The sequence below is a fragment of the Ischnura elegans genome, chromosome 6 (assembly GCF_921293095.1).
Source record: "Ischnura elegans chromosome 6, ioIscEleg1.1, whole genome shotgun sequence".
Taxonomy (NCBI): Eukaryota; Metazoa; Arthropoda; class Insecta; order Odonata; family Coenagrionidae; genus Ischnura; species Ischnura elegans.
Window position 1 is genome coordinate 55751387 of NC_060251.1, and position 24534 is coordinate 55775920.

The 24534-nt window shown below is 39.7% G+C and overlaps 1 protein-coding gene across 1 annotated transcript in view; it reads left to right on the plus strand.

The window, feature by feature from the left end:
• LOC124161372 overlaps positions 1–24534 on the plus strand; it is a 495044-nt gene that overhangs the window by 455947 nt on the left and 14563 nt on the right. The gene's annotated exons all lie outside the window — the stretch shown is intronic.

Sequence of the window (24534 nt, forward strand, 5' to 3'; positions counted from 1 at the left end):
TCTTACGGTTTTAGATGAATTTAGAGGGGTTCGATTCTATGACTTGATGTCGTATCTCGTCTCCTTCACCCCAAGCATTTTTATGAGCGAGTCAGGTCGGAAATGGGTTATTTATTACATATATTGGTAGATTTTTCTCAATCTGGTTCAATTGATTGGAGAATCAGCTTTAGGTTTGGTCGATTTTCAATTATTTTTCAACTTTTTTGAGCTCGTACTGTCGTCCTCATTTGTTATCGGCGCTTTTATTCCGTGATCTTTTTACCGAACCCTAAGGCAGGGAAGCTAATTATTTCTTTTGACTGCCGTTAAGTCTTAATGCGTAAACTGCGACTCAAATCGCAAAACGGCTCGCCATTCGTATGGAATTTAGCTCGTCGCGACGGGTCGTCTCGGCTTGCATGGAGTGTGGACGCAGTGCTTGGAGGCAGTGAGGAAGGAGGGAGTGAGGTTGAAGGGGATGATAAAGCCGACCAGCTTGTTTAGGGAGCTCTGCGGGGAGGTGGCGGTGGTGTCATTTGATACTCTGCTAGTCTCCTTCTTACTCTCCCCCGCCCGTCGACGGCCTCTTTCGCACTCGTTTGGTGCTAAGCATGACGAGTCGGCCTGTTGTTCCTCATGCACCCACCTCCTGTCCCACCTTCGACTTCTTTGTTATACTATTTGAGCGTTTTGATTTCAGTCGCCTTCTGTTTCGCGGGTGGGGGGGGGGGGGGGGGCAATTCACAGGTTTTCAGGAATTATTGCGTAAATTAAAAAAATTCTGAAAATTACGTATTAGTTTTATACTTAACATTGGCAATCATCCTCATAAGGGGCAATTTAGTAGGCAATACAATGCATGATAGCCTGATGAAAAACAATCTTAGACGACCCCGAATTCACTACGTAGGGCTGTTTTTAAACCTTTAGTACCTATTTCCTAGGTACTACGCTCAAAGTGCCGATGCATTATTGCTGATTTTGCAGTAGGTTAGGAAAAAAATGAGGCCTCAAAAACAACTAAAGGTATATATGGGTAAACTTTTCTCGGGATTCCCACCGGGTTAATGTTTTTATATCGGCCAACATTTCAAGTACCGTCTCGGCACTCATCATCAGGGCTGAAACACAGAAATGAGTAAAATAATACATAAAGTGAAATGAGTGCCGAGACGGTACTTGAAATGTTGGCCGATATAAAAACATTAACCCGGTGGGAATCCCGAGAAAAATGTACACATATTGTTCGCCGGGAAAGCATTAAATCATAAAGGTATATAGTATTCAAAAACCCTAGGAAATATTTATTATGTGTGGTGTCACCTTTTTAATGTAGTATTTGACGAATTTTTGGTAATATGAGTTAATTTTTATAATTAGGTCCGTGGTCCGTGGCACTTTTAGCGAGAGATAGAAGGAGTGCGATGGCGCTCCTCGGCACTATAAAGGCCGTTTTACACGGTACACGGAATTGCGCAGTCTGACGTACGTGTGAAGGCGCAATCAAAATTGCGTCGTGTAAAGCGGTGAATTGCTAGAACACATGCGAGAATGCGTGGATGCGAGACGGCAAAATAGCCCCTGTTCTAATTTCGTTCATGCATTCGCGCAATTCCACGCCATTTTAGAAATTAATGCAGCTCTAACCTGCGCAATTCCGTGTACCGTGTAAAACGGCCTACACGGTACACGGATTTGCGCCATCTGACGTGCGTGCGAAGGCGCAATCAAAATTGCGTCGTGTAAAGCGGTGAATTGCCAGAACACATGTGAGAATGCGTGGATGCGAGACGGCAAAATAGCCCCTGTTCTAATTTCGTTCATGCGTTCGCGCAATTCCGCGCCATTTTAGGAATTAATGCAGCTCTAACCTGTGCAATTCCGTGTACCGTGTAAAACGGCCTCAAGGGTTAAAACATGTAAAAGAGAAGAAATACGTCGCTATGAAAAGGCGAGCGGATAGGAGAGAGGAATGGAGAGCTGCGTCAATCCAATCTTAGGAATGTTGACTAATGATCATGATGATGAATTATCTTCAGGTAAAGACATCTACGTCTGTATTTTTTATTTATTTTTTCTCGTCTCCATCGCCCACGAACAGGCTTTTTACGTCGCATGCAAGGCTTTTTAGATGGGACGGTGTTTCAACTGATAACAATGAACGGTGAAAGTGCATTAAAATTTGCTACGTTACTTTCCTTTTTCCTTAGTTCCCTGATTTGCCTGGTTAGCATATTTTATTGTTCTCTTCCAGGCATTATAGGTGTAGTAAGAATGAAACGACTTATTTTGAAGCTCCCATTACATAAGGCACATTGTGAATAGTAGAAAAAAAATATTCACCTCTCAACACGTCCAGTAATTCCCTGTGGTTGTGAATCATTTCTTCGCAAGTCTAGACGCATGGACACTGAAACTGTGTTCGCAATGGTATAATACCGTGCTATGAAAATATTAAAGCGATCTCAATGGAACATTCTGATTGAGCGAGTAATACTGATACTGTGGTATGTTACTAAGGTATGTAGTGGATTTATGCCAATGTAAAAGTTTGAGCTTTTCGGATAGGTTTTTTTCCCTTTAGGAATATTAGCCGTAATTATAGAGTCTATAGCATTTAAGGTCTAATCAAAGGACGTAATAAGTTGAGAATGACTTAATCGTGCACTTAATATGTGTCTTCTTCGTGAACATCGAAATCTTAACTGTGGGTCCCAGCTAACTTTATTGAAGGATTCTTTTATTCTGCACCATTGCATTAAGTATTTTGTATTATTATGTTATCAGTGGAGGATATGTAATATCATTAGGTTTTTGATAGTTAATGCACAAATTTCCGTCCATAAAACTCTTGCGAAGAACCGTTACCTACGAGTTATTTACGAATCAAATTGCTGCTTATCTGGCATTACGCCACGGGAGAGATAGTGATCTTGCCATAAAATTCTCGGCAAGTGTGTGTTTCCGATATTGGTCGAGGAATATCTTATCGTGGATACAAGTGTCATGGAAACTATCTCGCGGAAAAATAACTTATCTGAAAACTTATCTATAGAATTACTGGAAATTACTCAGGTTTAGAAATGTTAGTTATTCATACGATTGAGGTAACAGTTGTGAGGAATAAAACGTGGAATATTTCCGCTTCATGAGTCAAACTTACGAAGAGAAATCATTTTGCCCACAATTCGTTCGGAAAATAAATTATATATTTTTATAGCTAAAGCAAGTAAATGTATATATTTGCTTGAAGTCGTGAGTTAACCTGTACGGCGTGGATTAATAGTTGAAATAAATGGAGTTTTAGTTTCACAGTCTGTTTAATACACGGATATGAAAGTTATCGCTTCATCTTTCATATTTTACTAAAATAAGTCTATTATAAAGATAATAATGCTTCGGGATTTTCTTCCAAGGTAGTCATTAAACTGCTAAATTTGAGAGGGGAGTTTTATTTTGTAGGAATATAAACCAATTATAAGTGCATGGCAATTAAGGTCTTTGTAGGAAGCATATGAAAATAAAAATTATTTCTTGCTGGGCGTGAGTGTAAATTTTATGAATGAACCTATCCCTTTAATAAAGTGTAAAGTTGATTCAGGATTTCCGTAAACACTCATGGCATAAGTAAATGAGATGATAATACATGTACATGAAATTTAAAGGTGTCATACATCTATCATTCTCCGTGCATACATAGTTTGATATGAGGATTTTGGTCAATTGCCATGCTAACTGTGCGTCTATGTATTTAAGCAGAAATTTTCAGACTGAAAAATTGATTTGCAAAATAGGCAATCGTCTATGCTCAGCGTATTGTGATTCGTTGAATCAGTGAGAGCTGCCTGTGGTACCTTTTTTAAACCCTATAATATCATTTTTTCAATAAATTATATGTGATTGGCTACTAAGAACATGCTTTGATGATGAAATCTCAGAATCATACGCTTTCGGGCTGCGTGAACGGACGATGGTGGATCTCGAAGGTGATTTTGAGATCATCTCGTGAGGATGCGATAGGCAATCAATTTTAGGGTGGGTCAGAAACAGTCACTGACCTCCAAACAATTGAATGACGATCGCCATGTACTGGGCTCGAGTGAGGTTGGACTGAGATCCTCCACATCGGGAAAGACGTCGGCCCAATTATTTTGCATGGGAAAGTGGAAATTTGGAATGCGAGGAAAATACTTTTTTGAGTGCTCAAACTTTCTCATGAGCACATAATGTGTGCGGTCCTCGGAGCGTTGGAAAGTGCGTCAGGCACCTTCGGCTAACTAGTACGAGAATTATATTAAATTTAGATACTTGCTGAGAGGGATTTGAATCTCTGAGTTTGTTCGAACATTAACAATACAAGTCCTTTATTGTTCGAGGGAAAAAGTAATATAATTTTGATAGTCCTGTTGAGATGTTGTAGATGTTCGGTAAAATATATATCTTATCTTTATTGTTTCTGTCTGAATAAGAATAGGATACGCCGAGAGTACTTATTGAATATATTTATTTATATTCCCCTCCCCGAACTCGGCGCATTTAAAGTCTTTTAAATCAACGGAATCAAACGAATAATAATGGACGATGACGAACACCCAGCCCGTAGATAGGAGAAACCTACCCAGGCGAGACTCGAATCCTTGACCTTTGTTTTCGGCTGGCAAAAATTAAATCCCTGGTGGCCTATTTCCTTGTCCCTGAAGTTCTTTATGTATCATACACTTTTCAATTTTACCTCAACATTTCCTCGGATACTAAGTTTCTAATTTAACTGACATGTATATGTTGGCAAGTGTCTCTACGACGTATCATGAAAAGATCAAGATATTAGCATAAGTATATCAATTCCTCACACCTTACCGATGTTTTTGGTGACGTATTATTGGTTTAAAGCTGTTGTCATCGTCTTAAAATTATCAAATTTTTAAAAGTAAACCGTTGGCAACATTTACGTGTATGTCAATTTAAATATTTAACCTTATTGTTTTAGATGTAATTTTTCATGTTTGAAATTCAGGAAAAACTTGACCAATGCATAATCCCTGTAAGTTTCAAGACGATAGCCAAGTTTTAAAAGAGTACAAATCCCCAAAAAATCGGAATATACGACTAGTAGAGAGAAAGCGATGCGTTGTTTTAAGTTTTAAATTTTAAAGGCATTATAATTTCGTTCGATAGGAAGTGATGTGTATTCTTAAATCAATTGTATTGATCACGAATGTTCTATAAAGTATTATCCGGTAGGCCTCAAAATGTTGTCTCCCACCGCGGATTTCAAGTGTTTTACAAAAGTCACCACTCATGTCGCTGACGGGCAAAGCGATCCGACTTTCACGGAAAAATTAGCCATTTTCAGGGCAGTTAACCGAAATTAATATTCGTGATGATGTTATCTGTAAAGTTGACTTTTCAGTGATACTCCTCACGGTGGTAAATATCATCATCAGCTGGTTTTCTGCCCTTCTTTACTGGCAGGCAGGGATGGCAACAGAAACTAAAAGAAATTCAAAATCAGTAAAATTTCAATAGTTTCGTTCCGACAGCGAAATATAGAAACGGAAAGAAATGGATTTAACCCGGGGGGCTAAACTCAGGGTCAAAACGAAATCGGATACAAAACTATTTCGGATCGAAACTAAGGTAAAACTTTCGGACGAAACTAAGCGCAGATAATGTTTCGCACTGGAGGGACCACGTGCTTCACCTTCCAAATGTTTTGTTTCGACCAACACACCGTGTACGAAGTATGGTCGAGTGAAGTAGAGGTTCGGCCTACCGCCATTAGATGAACGGGGCACTCATATTTTTACCCATGCTCCTTATATACATATATATATGAACTATGTTTTCACCACTAACGGGAGAACGGTGAACGCAAACTGGCCATTCGATTTTTAAGCAGAATGTTTGACCTTTCTGCACGTATGTCAAACGTAATGGATCGAAACTATTCTCTCTTATCCCCCTCCACTCCACTTTTGGGATGGAAACTTTACTATCAGCAAGCGGAGTTTCGATTAATTTAGTTTCCTTCACGGGAGTAAAGTTTCGTCCCGGGTCGAAACTAAACTCCTTGGTGATTTTAATTTCGTGCAGGAACGAAAATAAACCTAAGTCTCGTATTTTCGTTTCCCTCCGGGTCGAAACGAAAAATTTTCGTTTTGTTTCACTCTCCGTTTCTGCTGGCAGGTCCCAAACACCGAAGTCGTCTCCACCTCACTCTGTCCAAGGCCTCCCATTTAGTTTCCCTGTAGCTTCTTCCTGACCTCACCACGTCCGTCATCTTCACCCTTCGTCTTCCTCTTCTCTTTTCTCCTTCCACCGTTCCCTCGACTGCTGTTTTCAAAATCCCCTTGCCTCTCAAAAAATGCCATACTGAATGTCATTTTTTTTTCATTACTGCTCTTACCTATCCAACTCTTTCCAGCACCTCCTCATTCCTCATTTTATCCAACCACTTCACTCTCTCCAGCCTTATATTTATTTATTAATAATAAAATAAGTTCAACAGATTCAGGCTTCAATTGGTGGAAGCTAGATACACTTAAATAAGAAAAGGTTCGTTGACCTTTTTCACAAAATTTAATTGTGGTAGAAGTTTCATTTCATAATAGGTAAAGGGAGAATCTGATAGATTGACCACTCTTAATTTTGTGTAAAAGAGCTACGATCTTTTATTTTTTGAAATAAATAATAAAATATTGTAAAGTATTGTGAGCGGGCATAAACGGATCGATTGGGTATAAACGGATCGCTTTGCTATCAGCGCTGCGCTGAGGGCATTTTTGAAAACCTATGTCGCATAAGTGAAAAATAGTATTGGGTTATTGTTTAAGATGGTTACGATTTGTTTTGTTCGTTCGTTCTTTTTTTGTGGACATGTAGGTACATTGTTTTGTGATTGTAAAACTATTAACTTTTCGATGTCTTGAACCGTACATTTATGAAGTAACTTTGATCATTAAAATCAATGTATAAACTTGAATTTCGCCGATCCCACCTGTGATACACGAAGTGAATTTGTTGTATATTAGGAAACGAAAATTCCCGTAAAAAAAAGCCCGAATTGGCAACTGAAATAAAGTTTCTACACGGCCTCCTATTTGTAGTCCCCTCATTGGTATCGAATTTATGTGGTACGAAATCAATTTATAAGGCGTGGGCAATAGAGAAAGAGAGAGTATTTCACGCCTCGTGGTCGAGTTCGGTGCGCGAAGATAGGAGGCAAGGAGGAAGACAGGTGCAAAGCGGAGGGGAAGGAGGGGGTGGGGGAAGATGAGGAAGGGGAGTGGGAGGAGGAGGAAAAATAAGTCCACAAGAAATGAAGGCAGAGGAGGGGTGGGGGATAAGGAGGAAGAACCTGGCGGCGGGTAGAAACAAAAGCGAAGAGCTTGCCGTGTGCAACAGGGCGCTTGGCTCCTGTTCCTCGCTCGGAAGAAATGCATGCTCCACGAGTGCGCATCGGCTTCTGCGCATGACGCCATAGCACGTGATACACCTACTCACCTCTCCCCTCGTCCTACTGAAGAATCTATTGGGTTTTTGTTTACGATGATTACGATTTGTACTTTTTTGCCTTTTTTCTTATCATGTACATTGTTTTGTGATTTTAAAACAAATACGTTTTCGATTTCCTATTATGAGATTTATAAGTAACTTCGAACATTTAAATCTATATGTACTCTAAAACCCACTTCCGACCACTCACGGGCACGTTTGGGGTGAACGAGACGAGATACGACAAAAAGTCAATGAATAGACCCCCTCTAAAATCGTATGAAACTCTAGGGAAAATTGTCGGAACACTAAATTTTCCATTATTATCTATTACAGCGTTGCCAAGTGCCTCCATGCCACTAATATTTGGGGAATTTTGGTGTCAAAAATAGAGGATAATAGGGAATGTCACCAAAGTCATTTTGGCAGCTATCTGTCTTTGTTTGGTATGCATAGGATTCAATTTAAGTAGGTTAGATAATACCGAAAAAACGATTCTCAAGGAACAGACGGAAGGCAAAAATAGTGAGTCAGAGTGACCGGAGAATGCCACAGTGGAGGCAGAGCTCCCACAACGAGCGATAGCCAGTTAATACATAAACTTAAATTTCGCCGAATGCACCTGTAATTACGTGGTGGATTTCTTGAAACTAAGGGAACGAAAATGGCATTTGCCGGCCTCGGTGGCGGCGGGGGGTAAAGTCCTGTTTTCGGGGAAGGTGGAAATAAGTAAATGAAATTCATATTTCCCGTAAAAAAAACAACATCTTGGCACATCTTGGCCTCAACCACCTGTTACTGCGCAGCCAGCATGCAGGCCACGAATAGTACAAAAAAGGGTCTTCAAGTCTGTCTCTAAATGTGTTGTAACCGACCGCGCATCTTAATGGGTTTACAAAAGTCGCCACTCGCGTCGCTGACGGACAAATTGATCCGAGTTACATCGAGAAATAAGGTATAAATGGGGGTATTTACTGAAATTTATACACATGTTGATGTGATATATCAAAGTTATAACTTTTCAATGATATCCTTCTCAATGACAAACTTCATTCTGCAAAATATTGGATAAAAATGGATCTCATTGCACTCATCTCCGCGCCGCGGACATCTTTGAGAACCGATTGAAATGCGACCGAAAAGGCAGCGGAAATCAGCCTTCTATGGAATGGAATATGACCTCCCCTATGTAGTCCCCGTGATGCAGGCTATTATGTATTATACCGTTGAGGTTCCTCGGCTGATACACCCCGAAAATGTCTCTGAGTAAAAAGAACTCGAGAACTATCTTCAGCTTCATAAACGAATGCGTCATCTCCCTTCGGGTCCCTCATGCCCTCGCATCCATGATTCATCTACAACAACGCACTAGCATGTAAACCACTTCAATAGGTGTGTGGTGGGAGATGCTTGGACACCACCCATTTAACTCTATAAGTTCTTAACAAATAACGATTGCGTGGTATCTGTTGACAAATACCCCTAACAACGTAACGCATTGGCAACATCAGCATGTCTGTGACAACACCCTATCATGTATTTAAGTCCCGCATCATTCAATGGGTATTAATGACGGAATCTCCATACCTAGGCTTTATTCGGAAGAATATCGGCGACTCTATGGGAATATATGCTAGGTACAGTGGCGTACAGGGGGGATGAGGGGATAGATTCCCCCCCAAAGCCTCAGAGAAATTAAAAAAAAATAAAACTAATGTCTAGTTTTGACACATAATAACTACATCTGCTTAAAGTAAAATTTTTATTGCCAAAATTATGTAAAATGTGTTTCCAGGCATTTCATTTTAAAAAATTACCAGATTTTTTCCTGGGGGGGAGGGGTCGCTATCCCATCAGCCCCAAGTCATATTCATAGTTACGCCACTGTCGGGTGCATTATATCGTTTCAGTTGTACCTGGGAATAAATTGCGAACCTGAGATGTAGTACTAGTTGCCACTCACAATCAGAAATAAATCTGTTCTTAATCGCTCGAGCATTCGAAGCCTATCACGTAGTTTCTTACGGCCGTATTCATAGATTTCCGCTAAAACACGCTAGTAGGGCGACTAACTTAGTCGGCTACTAAGATCTTTTAGTCGCCTACTAAGATTTGGTATTCATGGATTGTATTACGTGAACTACTAAGAGCTACTAACTTAGTATGCTACTAGCCAGCTCGGCAGCCGATACTCGGTAGCGATTTGGGTTCAACCCGCTAGGCTACGCTTGACAACACTGCATCTGACTCCTCCGCGACGCGGAAAATTCGTAAAACTATCAAACAAAAGAAATTGATTCAGCAAAATGCATTGAAATTTCTACTTCATAATGGATAATTCGATGTGATATCGCATCTCAGACATATTTTTTGATTGCTGTACACAAAAATTATGCAGTACCTTTGGGAAAGGGTAGATTTATGAGTAATACCGAAGCATTTGTATGTTTGAGATGCAGTTATTGCTTTACAAACGGCCGTATACTTATTGATCATATACATTGCATATTGTTTAAACTTCCGATATTTGTTTCCATTAGTGTATGCGTGATTAGTATGGAAAAACATAACTAGCAACGTCAGTATTATACATATCTGTTTTCGGAAAGCAGAAATACGCCTCAATGTCGGAGTAGAAACGAAAACTTTTGCAATGCAGAAATGAAACGTTAAGAAAATAACGTTGAGATAAATGTGTGAATGATGCACATTTATTACGTTACAAACACCTACGTGCGAGCAATTAGTAACATATGTTTGCAACTCCTAAAATGTTAGTCAAGGAAACAACAATCTGCTTCGCTACATTTAAATATTTCAAATATTGACAGCGTGCGGAAATATACGGCATATAGTTCTAGAGGTGGTTATTGTTAAAAACAAAGCATAATTAACGTTACTTATTTCACATTTTTATTGCTGATCATATCACAAATAGCACTACAACGCACACAACATTTCACTTCACATTTCACGAGCTGTCTTTATGACACTTATAATCCGTACATTCTGAATCAACTGGTTCAATGAATAGCTTGACTCACACTTAATTTAAAACACTATAACGTAACTCTAGTAAACAATGATAATCAGTTTTCCAATTACTCTGCACACACCAAAAGAATTTGCACTCGTTGACGTTCGAAAGAATTGTTCACATCTCACTGCCCACTCATCACTAATGATTTAGAATCAGTTGATGTTATTTCACATTGCCATTACGTAGACAATGAAATAAATAGGCTGAAACAAATTTTTAAACCAGAAATTGTAACATCAACAAACTTCCAATCTCACTCTCCACTATCACTCGTACCGTAACCAAAACAAAAACAACAGCGCAACGAAATACGCGAAATGTAAACACTGCCGAAAGCTCACGATAAAGTGACTAGAATAAGTAATATAATCAAACACAAATTATAAGCGTACAAACGAATGAAAATTTATAAGCGTTTGCTGTATCCCTAAAGAACAACTGCTTCAAATATGAAACATATATCCCCTTCGCAACAGCTAGTAGATACCTTTGATCGAAATGGTTAAACCAGTATGAAAGAAATAAATAATTTTGTCGAAGCTCATACACTCACAAATCACTTCACTTGTCGCTTCACTCTTTACTTCATCGTCTATATGCAATTAATTCACTTAGGGGCGCATTGAATGTACAAATTGTGTTCACTTACACTAGAGGCACAAGTTCACTGCAAGTCGTAGCTTCCTCGCAGCTACAAAAAACCTTCAATTCCTGTCAACAATTACACTACATACGTTGCCTGCCTTACTTGAAGAATGGATTCTCGTATTCCATTTTGGCACTAATGCATAAAAACTCTATAACAGTATACAAATAAAACCGGAGTTCGATCATCCACAACGGTCCGCCATATTTAGTAGCTCCCTTAGACAAGGCCGGAGGGCGACTAAGAACCGGCTACTAAGATAGTAGCATACTAAGCTTAGTAGCCCTTACTAACGATCTATGAATACCATTTTGCTAGTATGCTACTACTTAGAACGCTACTTGGGCGTTAGTAGCTTACTAAGGAAACTATGAATACGGCCGTTAGGTTTTAGCGGCTTCCCAACATAATTCGTCTGAAAGCTGTTAAACTCTATCATTTCGTTCGAACTTTAATTTTTCTTAGCATTTTAGTTACTTGGCGGATTAAATTTTTCGACGCCGGATCTAATATGTTTGCAGCTTTATTTGGGATTAACCTGTCGGACAATAGTAAATAATTTAGGTGCGCGTTGTGAGAGATTTGACTATCTGAGTTCTTCCAAACATTTATTGAAATTCTTTAACGCTCGTAGGAAAAAGGAATTCTAGCACGTATCCCTTAGGCAAAGCTTCTTTCTAATTTTATCTGTCCAACTTGGAGGTACAGCACGTATTATACCTGGTATATATTTTCCGTGTCACACTGAAAGGTCTCCGTTTTTAATCTCCCAGGTAATCTAAACCTATCTTGTAGCCTACGAGTATCTAGTCTTGTTCTAACCTAATAAGTGTTAAATCTGCGAGAACCCATCATCGACCAAAATATCTTCTAGAACCTTGTGGAACAAATGCTACGCTTTATTTTCCGTATCTAGAATGTTTTTCTTTCTTGTGTGCTTTTTGATGCAATCTTTTCGAGCGTGCGCGCACAATTGGATAAGCGATCTGGATACCTGTTGGTGGTCATTCCTTCGGCGTCAGCTTGTTTGGGAGCGTTGGTTGAGGAAAAGTCCACGCCTTCCCTTTCTGCCTCCGGGTAAAATTTCGCGAGTCGTCAAAAGTTCATGGCAGCCGTGAGCAACGCTCGCAAGCGATCACCTGTACGCCTTCTCGACTAGCGATATATATTCGGCGCACCCAGCAGTCCCTAACACACGAGTAGCCTCGCCTCCGAGGCAAGGAAGGTTCGGTGCGCGGCAGAGAATCGTGCATGAGTGGGAGGGGGCGTGGTCGGCGCAAGCAAATCTTGCCCCGTTACTCAGCTGTTTTTCATTTCCTAATGGGCCTTAATGTCGTTGATTAAATTCGGATTTCATTTTTCTCGCATTGATTTGGCGGTGTTTACCCACCTTAAGATTAGACCAGCAAGTTTTTGCAAGTTGCGGGAGCAGAAGTTTTTCCAGTCTTATTAGATACAGAACAGCATAGATATATAACCATCTATTATTTTATTCAAAGAAGTTCTTTCCCGGAAAACGAAGGAGTTTAATTCTTCGTGGGTTTTCGACTGATTCAGATCTTCTGCTACCGAAGTTTCAATCGCGATTTTCGCCGTCGTGTTTGGGTCTGATGCCTTGATGATCAATCCTCTGCAGACGAGTTATCCATGAAACGTCGACGCATTTACTAAGCATCAAACTTTGCGATGGAAGAGAAATATTTTTGCATTCGATTCGCTGGGAAAATCTGAAATAATTAAATATACAGGAAATGTTATTTTATACGCATCGGTTTAATACCGGTGCATTTGCCGAGTACGGACGTCCCCAGAGGCGCAGCAGCGACGGGGGGGTTTGGTGTATTAAACCCCCTCCCCCAGAGTTCAGAGAAATTTTTAAGTTTAATTCATTTTACTTAATGGATTAGTATTACTTATGGAATAGTGTTAGGATTAATCAAATATCTCTCATAAAGCGGTAAAACTAGTCATTTTGAACCATTAATCTTAAAATTCTCTTGAGGAGGGCCCCCGCAACTTCCACTTACCGTGGCGGGTATGCAATACCCACAACACCCCAAAGTATTAGTTGCGCCTAAAACCCCTCCTAGCCTTAATTCTTAGCTGAGCCCCTGGACGTCCATACCTGTATATGGTGAGCGTAAAGTCTTGCCCTGATTGTTAAACTTTATTGCAGAATAACTGTTTAACATAAGAGTTTAAATTTGATGCTGTTACATAGGCCAGTGTTACTATTTTTTTTGAAAGACTTCTTGCTTAGGTATACTTAAACGTGTGCCCCCTTGGTAGCATGAAGAATGTCGAAGCGGTATTCCAGTTCCCATCAGGTGTTTTGTTACATGTCTTCTGACACAGTACCCACAGCAGCTTGTATCCTAGTCTTCAGTTCGTCCCGCGTCAGTCAGGCCCGCGCTAGGCCTACTACTAGGCCTACTAGGGACACCGGTACGTATCCCGGTGCGCTCTTCAGCCTAGAAATCTTAGGCGCCCTCCTGTTCCGAAACTCACAAAATATACAGTCCGAATACCAATATTAAGCAGTTAACTTGATTTCAATGATGTCTTATTTAACAGCATAATGAACACCGCCTTGAGTAAACAAAATAATAATTTTAATGAATATAATTCATGTTGGTAAGATTAAATTCAATCTCAAGAGCGTATGGATTAAAATTTTCAAATTTATTTATTACATTCCCACGCCCCCAGAACCCATGGTAGTCCTCCCCGTGCATAGTGCTGGCGCCCTCTTGCCATGGCCGTCCACCGCCCTAAGAAGGGGTCCAGTACGGGCCTGACGTCAGTAACTCGTGTAGTGAAGACTGTCCTTGATATAGCTCCAGAAAACAGTTATTGTGTCAAACAGTTATTCTCTAATAAATTCTTACACACAGGGTTTATGCTCTCCCAGTATTTTATTGCGGGCTGGAAATTTCAGTATCGAATTTCATCGCTCTAACCGTCTCTTTACCATACCTTGTAAACCCTCCCGCTTACAGTTCATTCCCCCATCTAGGAGATTTCCATTCGATTATGGAGCGGTTCGTTATTCTCCTTCTCCCCTCTCTGTTAATGTCGAGATTTCTTACCCAGAATGCCTTATGCAATCGTTTAAATTGTCCGCCCTCTTCTTTTTCCGTCTCCAAATTTACTTCCATTCCCCTCGCCATCCATTACTTAGACACACATCCAAACACATCCTCTTTATTTTGTATTCCTCGCGTGGGCGAGCCGCCTTCTTCCTTACAGCGGCGTTTTTCCCCTCCGCTCCGCTGCCCCCGCCGTGGGTGGGTGGGGAGTTTGACTTTTGTCCCTGCTCGGCCAGGCGGCAAGGACAGCAGCCGGCATCGCCAGACTCCCAAGTCCGGGATCGAGAGAGGAGATGGAGGCATGGGAAGGTAGAGAGGGAATTGTGGAGAGTATATTATGGGGAAGAGCATGCGACGCGAAAAGGCTCTCTGCGCGTTCGTGGTAATTCGTTCGTAGAGGTGGGAGTAGTCACAATTATTGCACTAGTGCAGCGGTTCCCAGTCTTTGTTTCCTTCCGTACCCCTTTATATATATGTAACTAATATTGTACCCTCCAAAATGTAACGTAAACATTTTATTACATAATTTAACTAGGGGTAGGTGACACTTTTAGTTATAAATAATTAAATAAATAGAAACTTTATTTTAAATATCTCATTGAAATGTTTATATTTCCTGGCAGTGGTGCAACTGTGGAGGGAAGATGAGGGGATTTATCCCCCCCCCAAAGCCTCAGAGAAAAAAAATTTTTTTAAAGCTATTGTCTAATTTTGACACATAATAGCTGCATCTGCTTAAAGTTAAATTTTAAGAGCCTAAATGATGTAAAATATATTTTCAGGTGTGTCATTTTTCAAAAATTTTTCGTGGTTGCCTGTCCCCAAGCTGTCCTCTAACTCCAGACTACTTGTTTAGGATCTAGGTCCCTGTGACGTCACGTGGAGTTACATCGCATGGCCGCCAATCTGACCTTTTTCAAATGAGGTTAAAATTGACCATTAACATTCGTTTAAACTGGGATTTCTAAAACCCAAATAATTTGTATATTATGATTACACTAATGGTGGGTAACGAATCGCAATCAATGCCTTTCATTTTCTTTGATGAAGGAAACTACCCCATTATCATCAGGCTTCATTGGTCACCCTTCCCTCATCTTTTTCTCCCCGTGTCTCCCTTCTCATATTACCCTTCCGCCTATCATATTATTCCTGATATGATTTTCCGGTCATCATGCATATCCGTCATAATTCGCACCTCAAATCTCCTCGGGAGGGTAATAGTTCTCCACTCCCCAAGTTCATACACGTAAGCGTAGGGGATGGGGGTGGAGGGTTAGGCATGGTACCTCCACCCATATATTATTGCGGGTGTTGTGCCGAGTCCGCAATCATACATGGGTGGAATTAAGAGGGGAGCGGTTTTATGACTCGATTGGCTGTTCGATGAGAATATATATCGTCGCGACGTGTTCAGGCGGTAGAAATGGCGAGTGTAACTGGCTCAGTGATACGAACGATCATTGCGAAATTATTTGTCGATTTTCTCTTTTTTGTACCCGTGTTAATTTCAAGCATGACGCAGTGCATGTCTTTTGTTATTCCATTTGGGCTCCGTCATAATCTACGAGCGAGCGAGAGCTATTGAACTAGGGTGCAGACAGATTGGTCGAACCTATCTTTGGAATTTTTTTCTTGGTTCCCGCTGAATTTCTGTATATTATTCCGAATATGTTTTTGGATTCGGCGATTATTTTTTTGTAAAAGAATGACTTTTTCACACGGCTTTGTTGCTGTCCTAGGATATTTGACTGCGTAGAAGATGGCGTATAGCATTAAATATAACATTCCTTGTGTAAAAATGCTGTTATCAGTAATTGAAATACATTGTGAATCAATTATTTTAATTTTTATGGTACTTATTATATGGTTATTTGATCTAGCGATGGCTAATGAATCGGGTACTTCAAGCCAGCGTATCGCAATTTTCCAATATTTTGCATTAAAATGCTTGTAATTGCGAGGAATAGCTGTGAAAAAAAAGCATTGAAAAGTAATGAATTGGAAAGATGTAGTCATCATGTACATAAATTTCGGTTGACACCCCTAATTATACCTTATTTTCGCGTGAGACTCGGATCACTTTGTCCGTCAGCGACGCGAGTGGAGACTATTGTAAGCCTATTAAAATGCGCGGTGGGTTACAACGGATTTAGAGGCCGACTTGAGGATCCTATTTTGTAATATTCGCGTCCCTATTACTACACAATTATCACTCTTTGCTACAATATTGACTTAAGACCGATATCACTTGCTTTGGAAGCGCCACATGAATTGAGGGGGTGAGAAGCCAAGGGGTGCAAGTGATTTTTTCCTAAACAGAGTTAGGTACAGAAATTAATTTTTTAAAACGAGATCGAGTAGATATTTAGTAGTGATTTTGATTTTCCACTCGATTTCAGCATAGAACAGAGACGCACTTGTACCCCTCGGCCTTCAAGTTTTTGCCTATTTCTTCTATTAAGTTTTGTATCTGACTCTGTTTAGAAAAAAATCACTTGCACCCCTTCGCCTCTTACCCCCTCAATTTCCTTTTATATGTCGAAAAGGCATTGGCGTGACTGGCGGCAAGCATAACACACAGTTTTGTCTCCTTCGTTCGCCCGCGGTCTTATCCTAGTGAAGCCAAATAAATATTTAACATAATGAAATCATTTAACTTAATTCTAGGCTCTTTTATTTTGACCGACATTGGTTTCAGCGCATAATGCCATTTTCATGGTAGATAATTCTTGGATGTACTTGGTGCTTAGAAGAATATTTACCAATTTTTTTCTTAACAGATATGACCCTTTTTGCATATTTATTTATTATCAACTTCCCCGTAAACAGCACATAAATACCTATAACAGCAATGGTTTCCAACATTAACTAAGTACAACACAAACATCTATCTCGAACCCACGACCTACAGTTTGGCAGGCGAGGACTTTACCCCACCGCCACCGAGGCCGGCATATGAAAGTATCTGAGAGTTGGTTTGATGGTATGAAACACTTATGCAATCGATTGGACGATCATGGTCGACTTATTCGCCAAATTTATGAAAACGAAGTCGAAAGGTTAATATGATGAACACAATCCAAGTGGGCTAAATCTCTGGTTTTCTCTGCCTTCATGTGAAGTCACTGTGATTTGTGGGGTCTTTCATGCTTGAAGGGAGAAGATACATCATTAGCTCTTCTACCTTTCGTGGAATCAATGAATTATCCTTCATGTCCCTCGTCTGTGGCACGCTTCGAGGTCGAAATTCGGTTTTCCCCTTTGACCGGATGTCCCAATAGTTTCTTGGTTATTGTAGTGCTTAGAGAGCAGCTAACTTTCACCTTAGCGTCTCATGGGTCCAATCACATCCAGGACTCTCTGTGAATTTAAAAGACGAGGTCGAACAGCTTTGGAGGCCAACGGAAGCCAAAAATCAATGTCTCACGTGGTTTGTTTGAGTCATGATGCGTTTACGATAAATCCATTGTTTCTTGAGATAACCTTCCGTGTGTCGTAATCAAAGATTTCTATGGGAGGATATTGAAAGATAAACGCTGCAGTAAAGAGAGGCAGACAGTAGATACGTATTCCTCAACTTGCTGCGCAGATTTACTGTTAATTTCCTTATTTTTGATGAAAGTGATCATTTTTGTAGGTGATTGGCCCTGCGTTGAAGCTATTTTACTTCGGGAAAATTTTATAGTCAAATATTAATCCTCAATGGTAAACTTCTGTGAATAGAAATACTGTGATTAACATATCTCATTCAGTTATTCGCATTTGCGGTTATTCAATACATTATTTTTCATGGTAAACAATATCCACTTAAGTTCCATGTAAGATATTGCGCCTATGAATGTATTATGTGAAACGGTCTGCAAGAACAGCACTTGTAATTTTTGCTGCCTGTCAGTATTTCGTTCTTAGGAGGTTTAAATATTTACAATTCTTGATATGATGCATCCGCAGCTGTTAAGGCCGTTTTACACGGTACACGGAATTGCGCAATCTGACGTACGTGCGAAGGCGCAATCAAAATTGCGTCGAGGATAGCGGTGAATTGCTAGAACACATGCGAGAATGCGTGGACGCGAGACGGCAAAATAGCCCATGTTCTAATTTCGTTCATGCATTCGCGCAATTCCACGCCATTTTAGAAATTAATGCAGCTCTAACCTGCGCAATTCCGTGTACCGTGTAAAACGGCCTTTAGACTTGGTGAATAATATTCTAAAGATAGATGGTTGTATGTTCCACAGAAGTTTTAATAACCAACCCAGGTTTCGGCAATACACTTTGTCATTATCAAGGTCATGCGACAGAGTGTATTGTCGAAACCTGGGTTGGTTATTAAAACTTCTGTTGCACATACAACTTTATATCTTTATTATGTTTCCTGTCACCAAGTTCCACCAAATATCGCCGTGTAGCCTTAAGTCGAATAATATTCTTTTAGAATGTGTAGAGTTGTCTTTTGTATTCTTTGCAGATCTACATTGTTTATTTACCTTAGGCGTGATTCACCACCTTCGTTTTCAAAATAATGTCTAATTTACTTCCTCTGAAAATCTTTTTTCTTCTTGTTTCATCTTCCCGTAGGAAGTCTTCGTGTATTTATCGACCCATACGCTGACACAGCGGCGTTCAGCAGATGCAGATAAGGGTTTATCTTGTATTCGATGCACGGACGTCATTTTTTCTGATTCATTTATCTTATTATGCGTAGTATAGGCAGTGATTTTTATTGAGTCGAGTGAGAATTGCTACCTCCGGAACATTCGATTATTTTCAATGCATTGTAGTGGCAATTTTATTGTGTTCTATTTCTCTCGCCAATATTTTATGATTGCGGACTCTTATTCCCAATTAAATTGATTTACTTCCATGGTGGCTCTGTTTTCTTCCATTATTTAATGAGATTAAATGGTTAACAACCTTTGTCACTATTGATTTTGATAATATAAAGATTTGGAAGCTTTCTCGTGGTGGCAGTTCTTCATTATGTTTATAAAATAAGAAGCTAAGTCACCTCCACGAGGTTTGATTTAAGAAGGACCGGTTTTGGAAGTACCGTGTGTTGTATTCTTAATATTACATTTGAATCTTGGAGATTAGGTCTTTAGACTGAAATGCATTTTTTTCGACGTTTCCGTTTATTTATAAACCATCATCACGGCTTGAAATGAAAATTAGTAGATCATTTTGGTAAATAAATAAAATAATGTGACACAGTGATTTTTATACGATAGTATAATAAACTAAAGAAATATTCAGATGTAAAAAAGTAAATAATACTATAATATTGACATACCTTTTTGCAATGTTTATTGATGGTAATTAAGCAAATGCAATTAATGGTTGCCTGTCAAATTTGATAATTTAAATAATTATAATAATAAAAATAAATTTTCTATTTCATATTTCGTCAAAATTATGTTTTCATTTTCATTTCAATCTATAATTATGGCTTTTGAATAAACCGAAAATTTAATAATATTATAAAAGTAATAATCGTCAAATATTGAATTTTAAATTGAAGACCTACTCTGCAAGATTCTAATTTAATACTAAATATAGGGGTCAGGAAAAGGGAAAATATCATTGTATTGTCAATGTGGAGGGAGGAATTTGAACTTGGAAACGAATCTACGGGGAGGGAACGTGAAAAGCAACGAAGGATATGATCGATTTAATCGGTATCGAAAAGAAATCATCGGAATCAGTCAAAATTCGCTATCGACCAATCTTTATAAAATACTCCATCTTTTCCTATTAGAAATGGTAATAAGCTTGTTTAAACAATTAATGTTGGCGTCAGTTGCCAGGTGACAGGTTTGTTTGGTTGGTTACGGTTGTTGTCGAACGGATGTGTAGACAGAGATAGACTGAATAATTATGGTAGTAGAAATAAATTCTTGATTTGTGGAAAATCTGTATAACTGAATGTGAAAATGGTAGCCAATACCAATGTTAATGATTTAAAGTAAATAATACTACTTCTAGCAATACCTAACCGTCAATCGTTTCCCAGGTATCCCAAAATATGAATAGGATTCCATCTTTACCTGTTAGAAATTGTAATAAGCTTGTTTCAACCATTAATATTGTCCTTGGTTGCCAGGTGTCAGGTGTGTTTGGCTGGTTACGGTTGTTGTCCCACGGATGTGTAGACGGTGATAGACTAAATAACTATGGAAATAGAAATAAATACTTAATTTGTGGAAAATCTGTAAAACTGAATGTGTACATGGCAGCCAATACCAATGTTAATGATATAAAATAAATAATGCAACTTCTAGCAATACCTGTCAATCGTTTCCCAGCTATCCCAAAACCTGAATAGGATTGTAGTCTCTCTTCGATTGCGCAGGGCTATTGTGTGAAAAGCGTAAGCAGCTGTCGGAATCCATTGCAGACCAAACTCCCGGCGACAATAGGGATTGCGTAATAACCTCTCTCATTCCCCTCGTTGTATCAGCTCACAGCCGATGGCTGTCGGGCGTCGTGTTCCACTGTGATTGAACTCATTGAACGGATCCCCATCGCCCGAGTGAATTCGTTTCTTTCGATGAGTCCCTTTTTTTGTGTGAGGCAGCATCGTGATTTCCTCGAATCCAATAAGCCCTAGCCACGCAAGCCGCTCATTGGCGTACGGTAATTTAGGGTTTTTTATCCCCTCCCCCAAACCGTTTTTTTATGTCTCTCCTTTCCCGAATTCAGCGGTGCTGCAACTGTGGTCGAGCTTTTTAGCATTTCGTTATTTCAGAGCGGGTCAGATTTCGTTGTTATTTTTATAGGTTGTTTGTCGTTCAAGAGATTATCTATTGTTTCCCGATTGAAGCTTGATGATTACTGATTAGTCATTTTATTCCAAGAATAAGTTTCCCCCGGTGGGTAAGGAAAAAGAGATTTTACAAGAAAAACTGAGTCACGCCGTTATTTGAAAATTTAAGTCAAGATTTCATTCCCTTAAGTTCACAACGGCAAAGTCACATGGAAATTGATATCCCGTTCACTGATTTTCTACCATTAAAAATGTATTATTGCAAAGTTTCAGGCACCTACCTCAGAAAACGTCATTTCATAATTTGGGAATGGTGGGTGAGGAGAGGCAGCTTGTAGATGAGATACAGAGGAGGCAGAAAGTATGGATGGAGTGAATACATAGCGGTAAGGGGATATTAAAAAGAGTGTTAGAGGGTAGAATTTTGGGTAAATGAATGAGATGAAGGAGAGGAATAGGATTTTTAGATAGAATGAAAGGGAGTAGGCCTTATTTTGAATGGAAGAGGGAAGTCCATGAAGGAAGGAAGAGCTGCAAGAATTCTTCTTACGTACTCTTTGGAAACTTACTCTAATCGCTTGAATGATTTAACGATTATATCGATCAAGGTAGGTTAAGGTAATCATTTTACAGATAATATCGCTCTTTCCACGTCTCGCATTGCACCTCCTCCCTCAGATTTGTAAAAGGTGTATTGATATTCATTCTAATTTGAGTCATGACCTAGGTTCGGGGAGCATGGTATACCAGGAGGAGCTGGCTGTGACTGACTTCACTGAGTGTCGCCCATCGAGTATTTAAATGGGATTAGAAATTCGCCCCTCACGTCGCTAAAGGTATAGTGATCCGAATTTCACAAGACAACAATCTCCAATGAGAGCCCGCAATAGCATCCCCCTTGACTTATCCAGTTTACATTATATAAAATGGTAATTTTCTGCAATTGTCCAGGGTTCCCACTCAACCGTGAAAACCTTAAAACCGTGAATAAGCCGTGAATTTCGTCTACCGTGAAAAAACCTGGAAATAGCCGTGAATTTCGTCATAAAACCTTAGAAATCTCTCAAACTTGACTGTGGAAAAACGATAGACGGGTTAAAAGGAGAAAAAAAACGATATTTCAATCATGTCTCAAGGCCGAGTAACGTGCAGCTGCTGTCCACGCATTTAACTGCACACGTGTATTCGAAAGCGCAACTATATTAATTAGTGCGTGTGTGCCATGACAGCACATTGACCTTATTATTGAAGCTTGCGATTGGAAGACGTTAATCCTGGCAAAAAATCAGGCACTTCTTCACTTCCCTGCCACCCTGCTCTCTTCATTTTCCCACTCACACCCTTTTAGCCGGACATGAATTTTGCTAACGATAGGTGACGTCATAAGAGATAGCCTCTGTCATTGTTACGTTTGCATTCAAGGCATCTGTCGCGTTTGTTACATTTTTAGTCAACGTGCGGCCGATGATTGTTACGTGATCAATATTTCTGCCTAAAATGGCTTCTCAACAAACCGTGAATTTGATGACATTTAAACCGTGAAAACCTGGAAAAAACCTTGAATTTTATAATGTAGTTGGAGTGGGAACCATGTTGTTGAATATATACAAGAGAGGAGATTCCCGTAAACCCAGAAGTTCACAGATAACTCCGTGCGCATTATAGAAACTTACCACGAGGAAGAATTACTAGATTTATTGCGTAAACATTTGTTTAAAAAAACTTAATTCTTTCGAAAATTAAGTAGACAGAAGATAATTAGTGCGACAAAACCCAGAGAGAAAAAAATCATTCGCCTTGACCAGGATCTCTCGGGCTCTCCGGCTGTGGCGCTGTGCGCACGATTTGGACTGCTTGTGGCATCATATTCTCATCAGTCATCACCACCTTATCCGATAGTGTCCACAAATATCCTCAAGAAGTAATTATGCCTCGGTAGCTCAACTGGCTAAATCACTTGACCGGAAACCGGGGGATCCGGGTTCGTATCCTAGTGAAGGCTTATGTTTTTTTTTCTCTGTGGATTTTTCGCGCAAATTGTGCATTATGGGTGACTTCGTAAAAATATCACCGTGGCTAGTCCCGGTATTCTTAAAAAAAGACAATTAGTAAGGAAACAACCTTAAAGTGTTGTTATAAGCCTCATAATTTTCCTAATTTTCTTAATCGCTCGGACCCCCACTACTGGGAGGTTACCCCCCTGTGCCCCACCTAACCCCCATTTAGCATCATAGATTCCCACTGCATTTATACACTGGTCATTGTTCAAAATCCGTCTGGTAGAGCGCCTCACAAGCCAGACTAACTTGGGTCTCGAGCCAATACGACTTTGACGCTTAGTACATGTGAAAACTCTTTGAAAGGCAGAAAAACATTCTCTCGACCGTTGGCAAAGTGATTGATGTGTAGAAATGGATCATGATCGGCATACGTTTGGTTGAGTGCGATAGGCGGAGATATCTACCTCAGAGGTCTTACATTAATTTTTCGGGTAAGGAAACGTCCGTCCAAATGTCTGCTGCTTGCCTCATTGTGTATTTCCTCCAGATGCCGAGTCAGCTTCGGCAGCGTTGGTTATACATCACATTTGTCGGTATCGATGCTATCAAGAGTGTAACATTACTGACAGGTTCAGCTCGTATTTTCGATTGTACCCATTCCTGCATTGTTTGTCGACCTTATAAATCTTTTTGCATCGCCACTTTCAGTGGCTGTAAGAAAGCGCTATTATACCTCAGGCGATGCATGGCCTTTCCACCAACGATAAATGCATTGAAAATGGGAATTGATAATTTTGAACATTTTTTAGTCCTCTGATTTATTGCCAACGTTTTTTTGTTCAATGATTGGCGTTAAAATAAATAAATAAATCTCGAGTTGCTTTGTTTATAACAGAAGTGGTATAATTAACAGTTGTCCAACCAACAAACCTCAGGTTGTTGTTGATGACGAAAGCGATTAATAATTTTTAAGCATACGAGGGGTGATTTTTTTTCAACATCCGATGGTTCATGAACAGAAGACTGAACAGATTGTGTGAAAATCATTTCATTGCTAAATGTTGAGAACACTTTTGGTATCTTTTATACATTATCGCCTCGGCGATTTAGAAATTTGTCGCGCCTGTGGAGAAGCTTTACTATAATAGGATGTTGCCGCCAATGACTTCCAACGAATTTTGCCTTTGCCCTAAAGCTCATCGCCCGTTTGAAAACACTTCCCTCCTAGCCACTTCTTCATTATAGTGTCATGATGCAATTCACATGGCACTATGTCGACATTGCACGGCGGGTGATCGAAAGTGTCCCATTGAAATTGCTCAAGTAGCGTTTGGGCTGTATCAGCGCTGGGATGACGAGCGTTGTCATGGACCAGAACACTTCCAGAAGTCAGCATGTCTCCTCTTTTGTTTTGAATGGGAATGGGCGTAATATTTTACATTGTTTTACACTCTAGCCAAGTGCTTTAAAAATATTACCTTATATCGGCATAAAGGTCAAGACATGTCAATGCT